This window comes from Penaeus vannamei, chromosome 26, assembly GCF_042767895.1.
Source record: "Penaeus vannamei isolate JL-2024 chromosome 26, ASM4276789v1, whole genome shotgun sequence".
NCBI classification, from domain to species: Eukaryota; Metazoa; Arthropoda; class Malacostraca; order Decapoda; family Penaeidae; genus Penaeus; species Penaeus vannamei.
Genome location: NC_091574.1, coordinates 32,392,513 through 32,401,545, shown reverse-complemented (window position 1 = coordinate 32,401,545; position 9,033 = coordinate 32,392,513).

Below are 9,033 nucleotides of genomic sequence, written 5' to 3'. Positions count from 1 at the left end.
CTTTTTTTTATCAATATGCCATTATTTACCATGTAAATATAGCGATTTCGTGAGTCGTCTGTCTTCATCGACAACTTCCCTGCAACACCGTATGGTTTTGCGGCGCCAAACCTTCGTCAGTAGCAACGTTGCCGTACTAGCAGTCTCTCCCTGCAATACCTGCACTATTTTGCGGGGTCAAACCTTCGTCAGTAGCAACATTGCCGTATTCGTAGTCTCTCCCTGCAATTCCGTAAAGTTTCGCGGCGCCAAACCTTCGTCAGTAGCAACGTTGCCGTACTAGCAGTCCTTCCTTCCAACAAGGTAGAGTTTCACGGCGTCAAACCATCGTCAACCTCAACGTTGCCGTATTCGTAGTCTCTCCCTGCAACACCGTATAGTTTCACGGCGTCAAACCTTCGTCAACCTCAATGTTGCCGTACTCGTAGCCTCTCCCAAGGCCGCAGATCCTCGTATCATTTTACACTCACATTCCCTCGTCTCCTTCAACATATCCCGGATGATGGACGATAGGGATACGGCGCAAGATGCCGTATACTTCGGTGGTATTTCTCAGTAATGATTTCCGGTTTTGTTTGTTTGAATATTTGAGTATGAGTGTGGTGAGAGAGGAAGAGGGAAAAGAGAGAGAAAGAGGGAGAGAGAGGAAGAGAGAAAGAGGGAAAAGAGAGAGAAAGAGGGAGAGGGAGAGAGAGAGAGAGAGAGAGAGAGAGAGAGAGAGAGAGATAGAGAGATAGAGAGAGAGAGAGAGAGAGAGAGAGAGAGAGAGAGAGAGAGGAGTAAAAAGAGGGAAAGGAGAGAGGAAAGAGAAAGAGGGAGAGAGATGGAGAGAGAGAGAGAGAGAGAGAGAGAGAGAGAGAAAGTAAAAAGCAAGGAAAGGAGAGAGGAAAGAGGAAAGAGGGAGAGAGAGGGAGAGAGGGAGAGAGAGAGAGAGAGAGAGAGAGAGAGAGAGAGAGAGAGAGAGAGAGAGAGAAGAGAGAGAGAGAGAGAGAGAGAGAGAGAGAGGGAGGGAGGAGAAGAAGAAAGAAAGAGAGAAAGGAGAGAGAGGGAAAGGAGAGAGGAAAGAGAAAGAGGGAGAGAAAGGAGAGAGGAAAGCGAAAGAGGGAGATAGAGGGAGAGCGAGAGAGAGAGAGAGAGAGAATTGACATACAGACAGACAGACAAACAGACAGACATACACACAAACAGAGAGACAGACAGACAGAAACGGAAACAACGAGGCGTTCCCCACACGCGCGCGTGTGTCCGGACGAGTATCAATCTATTTTCCCATTTTTCTTCTTTCTCTTTCGCTCTCATCATGTCCCCTCTGCTTCGCCCTCCTGCCATCCCCCCCATCCCCCCCCACCCCCACCCCCACCCCACCACCCACCCCCTTGAGGCCATAAATCACTCACACTCTCCCTTTCCTCTCGTTAAAAACACAGGAGAATTTAGCATTTTTCGCGACACTTTCTGTTGCTTCGTCCCGAAAATACTGCACCGCGAATCATATATAAGTTTGACGCAATTTGCACGTACAATATTTTCCTCCAAAGGGGAATGCGGTGGATTATTATTATTATTATTATTATTTTTATTTTTATCCTCCGCAAATCTTTATTATTATTATTATTATTTTTATCCTCCGTAAATCTCTATAATTTACTGTAGTTACGTAACACTGTGTTAAATGACTAAGATTTCGAGCGCTCAATTTTAATCACGATAATTATATTGCTGCTTCATCATGGTGTTTGTTGATACGATATTCAGGATCATTAGTATCAGTAATTTATAGTGTTATTACTGCTCACTCTCTTCTTCATCATTATTATTATTGATAAGATTATTGTTATTCTAATATATTGCTATTACATTCATCAAAATACACAATTATCATTATCGTTGTGCTTGTTGCTTTTATCATTATTGTTATTGTTGTTTTTATTGTTCTCATTGTTATTATTATTATCATTATTATTATTATTATTATTATTGTTATAATTATTATTATTATCATCATCACCCCCATCATCGTCATAATTGTTCTTATTATTATCACTATTATTACCATCATTGTTATCATGATTATTATTGTTATTATCATTATTATTATTACTATTATTATCATTATCATTATTATTGTTATTATTATTGTTAACATTATTATTATCAATATAATTATTATTATTATCATTATCATTATTTGTATTATCATTATTATTGCTATTATTACCATTGTCATTATTATTACTTTTACTATTATTTTTTATTACCATGATCATTATCATCATTATCATTAGCATTATTATCATTACTATTATCATTATTATTTTACCACTATTATTATCATTACCATTAATATTACCATGATTATTTTTATTATCATTATTATCACCGTTATTGTTATTGTTATTATCATTATTGTCATCATCATCAACATCATTATCATCATCATCATTATTATTATCCTCATTGTTGTTGCTATCATAATTGATATTGTTATTATTCTCATCCTTACAGTCATTATCACAAACGTTATTATTACTATCAACATTACCTCACTATCTTCTCTGCTACAACTACCACTATCATTATTATAATGATTAACAGTATCATCATAATTATATTCAATTATGTTAATATTACTTCCATCATTATCTGGTTTTAGTTCATCGATATCACAAGACATGTAAAATAATACAATTAAAACTTCGCTGTTATCATTATTGCCTCCCTGTCTGTCAGTTTGTCTGTCTGTCTGTCTGTCTGTCTGTTTGTCTGTCTGTCTGTTGTTCTGTTGTGCCTGTCTGTCTGTCTCCCTATCAGTCTGTCTGTCGTTGTGCCTGTATATCTGCCTCCCCATCTGTCTGTCTGTCGTTGTGTTGTGCCTGTCTGTCTGTCTCCTTGTCTGCCCGCCTATCTGTCTATCTGTCTGTGTCTCCCTGTTGTGCCTGTCTATCTGACTCCCCATCTGTCTGTCTGTCGTCCTGTTGTACCTGTCTGTCTGTCTATCTGTCTCCCTATCAGTCTGTCTGTCTGTCTCCTTGTATGTCTGTCTGTCTCCCTCTCTGTCTGTCTGTTTACGTATCGGGTATGTCTATCTGTCTATCTCTCCGTCTGCTTCCCTGTCTATCTGTCTGTCTGCCTCCCTGTCTATCTGTCTGCCTCCCTATCAGTCTATCTGTCTCCCTATCAGTCTGTCTGTCTGTCTCCTTGTCTGTCTCTGTCCGCCTATCTGTCTATCTCTCTGTCTGTCTCCCTCTCTGTCTATCTGTTTGTCTCCCTCTCTGTCTGTCTGTCTGTCTGTCTCCTTGTCTATCTGTCTGTCTCCCTCTCTGTCTGTCTGTCTGTCTGTCTCCTTGTCTATCTGTCTGTCTCCCCTATCTGTCTGTCTGTCTCCTTGTCTATCTCTCTGTCTGTCTCCTTGTCTATCTCTCTATCTGTCTCCCTGTCTATCTGTCTGTCTGTCTCCTTGTCTATCTCTCTATCTGTCTCCCTGTCTATCTGTCTGTCTCCCTCTCTGTCTGTCTGTCTGTCTGTCTGTCTCCTTGTCTATCTCTCTGTCTGTCTCCTTGTCTATCTCTCCGTCTGTCTCCCTGTCTATCTGTCTGTCTCCCTCTCTGTCTATCTGTTTGTCTCCCTCTCTGTCTATCTCTCCGTCTGTCTCCCTGTCTATCTGTCTGTCTCCCTCTCTGTCTATCTATCTGTCTGTCTCCCTCTCTGTCTATCTCTCCGTCTGTCTCCCTGTCTATCTGTCTGTCTCCCCTATCTGTCTGTCTATCTCTCCGTCTGTCTCCCTGTCTATCTGTCTATCTCTCTATCTGTCTCCCTGTCTATCTGTCTGTCTGTCTATCTGTCTCCCTGTCTATCTGTCTGTCTCCCTCTCTGTCTGTCTGTTTACGTGTCGGGTTTTGTTTTCGCTTCCCTTCCGAGTGAGCGAAAACGATTCCACTTGGCTGTTTTCTCGCTTGTTTTTCTTGCCTGCGGAATGTGTTTGTGCCGGAGAGTAAATCTATAAAGGATTCTGCGTATTCTTGTTTCCTGTGTTCTTTTTGTTTTCCTTTTTCTCTCTCTCTCTCTCTCTCTCTCTTTTTTCACTTTTTTTTTTTTTTTTTTTGTTGCTTTTTTTTCTTTGCTTTTTTTTTTTTTTGCTTAATATCTGAGTAATTTTCTATTCTTTTTTTTCTTTTTTTCTTTTTTTTTCCTTAATACTTGAGTACTTTTGTTTTATCTTATTTTGGTCTTTCTTTCTTTCTGTCTTTTCTTATGTTTTTTTTTTCTTTTTCTTTCTTTTCTTGCGGTCTTTTTTTCTCTCTGTGTCTGTAGATAGATGTATGTGCGAGCAAAATAGTAATATTGATGATCTTAAAATAAGGTAGAATAAGGATTTTTTTCAAGGATGTCAAACAGTTTTTGACATGTTCTGTCGGGATATACAAATCCTAACACAATAATACTTGCAAATTCGCATTTTCTGTCAAAAGATATCCAGATTTTCTATTCTGCTCTTCCTCCTCTTCAAGTACAACATCCACAATAATAACAAACCGTATAGACAAAATATTATAAAATAATATTATAAATGTTATAAAATAAAATACGTTTGCACCAGCGGCCTCTTCCCTTACAGCCAAAAGAAATAGAATACAAACAAAATACTTTTACACCAGCGGTCTCTTCCCCCACAGCCAAAGGAAATAGAATGCAAACAAAATACTGTTACACCAGCGGTCTCTTCCCCACAGCCAAAAGAAATAAAATGCAAATAAAATACTTTTACACTAAGGTCTCTTCTCTCACAGCCAAAAGAAATAGAATACAAACAAAATACTTTTAAACCAGCGGCCTCTTCCCCCACAGCCAAAAGAAATAGAATGTAAACAAAATGCTTTTACACCAGCGGTCTCTTTCCCCACAGCCAAAAGAAATAGAATGCAAACAAAATACTTTTATACCAGCGGCTCCCCCTGCCAGCCAAAAGAAATAGAACCCAAACAAAATGCTTTTACACCAACCGGATTATCTTTTAGCCAAAGAAATAGAATGCAAACAAAATACTTTTATACCGGCGGTCTCTTTACACAGCCAAAGAAAATAAAATGCAAACAAAATACTTTTACCAGCGGTATAACTTTGGCCAAAAAGAAATAGAATGCAAACAAAATACTTTTATACCAGTCTCTTCCCAATAAAGAAATAGAATGCAAACAAAATACTTTTATACCAGCGGTCTCTTCCCCCACAGCCAAAAGAAATAAAATGCAAACAAAATACTTTTACACCAGCGGTCTCTTTCCCCACAGCCAAAAGAAATAGAATGCAAACAAAATACTTTTATACCAGCGGTCTCTTCCCCCACAGCCAAAAGAAATAAAATGCAAACAAAATACTTTTACACCAGCGGTCTCTTCCCCCACAGCCAAAAGAAATAGAATGCAAACAAAATACTTTTACACCAGCGGTCTCTTCCCCCACAGCCAAAAGAAATAGAATGCAAACAAAATACTTTTACACCAGCGGTCTCTTCCCCCACAGCCAAAAGAAATATAATACAAACAAAATACTTTTACACCAGCGGTCTCTTCCCCACAGCCAAAAGAAATAGAATGCAAACAAAATACTTTTACACCAGCGGTCTCTTCCCTCACAGCCAAAAGAAATATAATACAAACAAAATACTTTTACACCAGCGGTCTCTTCCCCCACAGCCAAAAGAAATAGAATGTAAACAAAATGCTCCCCCACAGCCAAAAGAAATAGAATTGCAAACAAAATACTTTTACACCAGCGGTCTCTTCCCCCACAGCCAAAAGAAATAGAATACAAACAAAATACTTTTACACCAGCGGTCTCTTTCCCCACAGCCAAAAGAAATAGAATACAAACAAAATACTTTTACACCAGCGGTCTCTTTCCCCACAGCCAAAGGAAATAGAATGTAAACAAAATACTTTTACACCAGCGGTCTCTTCCCCCACAGCCAAAAGAAATAGAATGCAAACAAAATACTTTTACACCAGCGGTCTCTTCCCTCACAGCCAAAAGAAATATAATACAAACAAAATACTTTTACACCAGCGGTCTCTTCCCCCACAGCCAAAAGAAATAAAATGCAAACAAAATACTTTTACACCAGCGGTCTCTTCCCCCACAGCCAAAAGAAATAGAATGCAAACAAAATACTTTTACACCAGCGGTCTCTTCCCTCACAGCCAAAAGAAATAGAATGCAAACAAAATACTTTTACACCAGCGGTCTCTTCCCTCACAGCCAAAAGAAATATAATACAAACAAAATACTTTTACACCAGCGGTCTCTTCCCTCACAGCCAAAAGAAATAGAATGCAAACAAAATACTTTTACACCAGCGGTCTCTGCCCTCGCAGCTAAAAGAAATATAATACAAACAAAATACTTTTACACCAGCGGTCTCTTCCTCACAGCCAAAAGAAATAGAATGCAAACAAAATACTCTTACACCAGCGGTCTCTTCCCTCACAGCCAAATAAATAGAATGCAAACAAAATACCATTACACCAGCGGTCTCTTCCTCACAGCCAAAAGAAATAGAATGCAAACAAAATACTCTTACACCAGCGGTCTCTTCCCTCACAGCCAAATAAATAGAATGCAAACAAAATACTTTTACACCAGCGGTCTCTGCCCTCACAGCCAAAAGAAATATAATACAAACAAAATACTTTTACACCAGCGGTCTCTGCCCTCACAGCCAAAAGAAATATAATACAAACAAAATACTTTTACACCAGCGGTCTCTTCCCTCACAGCCAAAAGAAATAGAATGCAAACAAAATACTTTTACACCAGCGGCCTCTTCCCTCACAGCCAAAAGAAATATAATACAAACAAAATACTTTTACACCAGCTGTCTCTTCCCTCACAGCCAAAAGAAATAGAATGCAAACAAAATACCATTACACCAGCGGTCTCTTCCTCACAGCCAAAAGAAATAGAATGCAAACAAAATACTTTTACACCAGCGGTCTCTTCCTCACAGCCAAAAGAAATAGAATGCAAACAAAATACTTTTACACCAGCGGTCTCTTCCTCACAGCCAAAAGAAATAGAATGCAAACAAAATACTTTTACACCAGCGGTCTCTTCCTCACAGCCAAAAGAAATAGAATGCAAACAAAATACTCTTACACCAGCGGTCTCTTCCCTCACAGCCAAATAAATAGAATACAAACAAAATACTTTTACACCAGCGGTCTCTTCCCTCACAGCCAAATAAATAGAATGCAAACAAAATACTCTTACACCAGCGGTCTCTTCCCTCACAGCCAAATAAATAGAATGCAAACAAAATACTTTTACACCAGCGGTCTCTTCCTCACAGCCAAAAGAAATAGAATGCAAACAAAATACTTTTACACCAGCGGCCTCTTCCCTCACAGCCAAAAGAAATATAATACAAACAAAATACTTTTACACCAGCTGTCTCTTCCCTCACAGCCAAAAGAAATATAATACAAACAAAATACTTTTACACCAGCTGTCTCTTCCCTCACAGCCAAAAGAAATAGAATGCAAACAAAATACTTTTACACCAGCGGTCTCTTCCTCACAGCCAAAATAAATATAATACAAACAAAATACTTTTACACCAGCGGTCTCTTCCCTCACAGCCAAATAAATAGAATACAAACAAAATACTAAAAGAAATAGAATGCAAACAAAATACTTTTACACCAGCGGTCTCTTCCCCCACAACCAAAAGCTTACACCAGCGGTCTCTTTCCCTCACAGCCAAATAAATAGAATGCAAACAAAATACTCAAATAGAATGCAAACAAAATACTTTACACCAGCGGTCTCTTCCCTCACAGCCAAAAGAAATGGAATGCAAACAAAATACTTTTAAACCAGCGGTCTCTTCCTCCACAGCCAAAAGAAATAGAAAGCAAACAAAATACTTTTACACCAGCGGTCTCTTCCCTCACAGCCAAATAAATAGAATGCAAACAAAATACTTTTACACCAGCGGTCTCTTCCTCACAGCCAAAAGAAATAGAATGCAAACAAAATACTTTTACACCAGCGGCCTCTTCCCTCACAGCCAAAAGAAATATAATACAAACAAAATACTTTTACACCAGCTGTCTCTTCCCTCACAGCCAAAAGAAATAGAATGCAAACAAAATACTTTTACACCAGCGGTCTCTTCCTCACAGCCAAAAGAAATATAATACAAACAAAATACTTTTACACCAGCGGTCTCTTCCCTCACAGCCAAAAGAAATAGAATGCAAACAAAATACTTTTACACCAGCGGTCTCTTCCTCCACAGCCAAAAGAAATAGAATACAAACAAAATACTTTTATACCAGCGGTCTCTTCCCCACAGCCAAAAGAAGTAAAACGCAAACAAAATACTTCTACACCAGCGGTCTCTTCCCCACAGCCAAAAGAAATATAATACAAACAAATTCCTTTACACCAGCGGTCTCTTCCCTCACAGCCAAATGGAATATAATACAAACAAATACCTTTACACCAGCGGTATCTTCCCCCACAGCCAAAATAAACAGAATGCAAACAAAATACTTTTCCCCCACAGCCAAAATAAACAGAATGCAAACAAAATACTTTTACACCAGCGGCCTCTTCCCTCACAGCCAAAAGAAATATAATACAAACAAAATACTTTTACACCAGCGGTCTCTTCCCTCACAGCCAAAATAAACAGAATGCAAACAAAATACTTTTACACCAGCGGCCTCTTCCCTCACAGCCAAAAGAAATATAATACAAACAAAATACTTTTACACCAGCGGTCTCTCCCCCCACAGCCAAAATAAATAGAATACAAACAAAATACTTTTACACTAGCGGTCTCTTCCCTCACAGCCAAAAGAAATAGAATGCAAACAAAATACTTTTACACCAGCGGTCTCTCCCCCCACAGCCAAAATAAATAGAATACAAACAAAATACTTTTACACTAGCGGTCTCTTCCCTCACAGCCAAAAGAAATAGAATGCAAACAAAATACTTTTACACCAGCGGTCTCTTCCCTCACAGCCA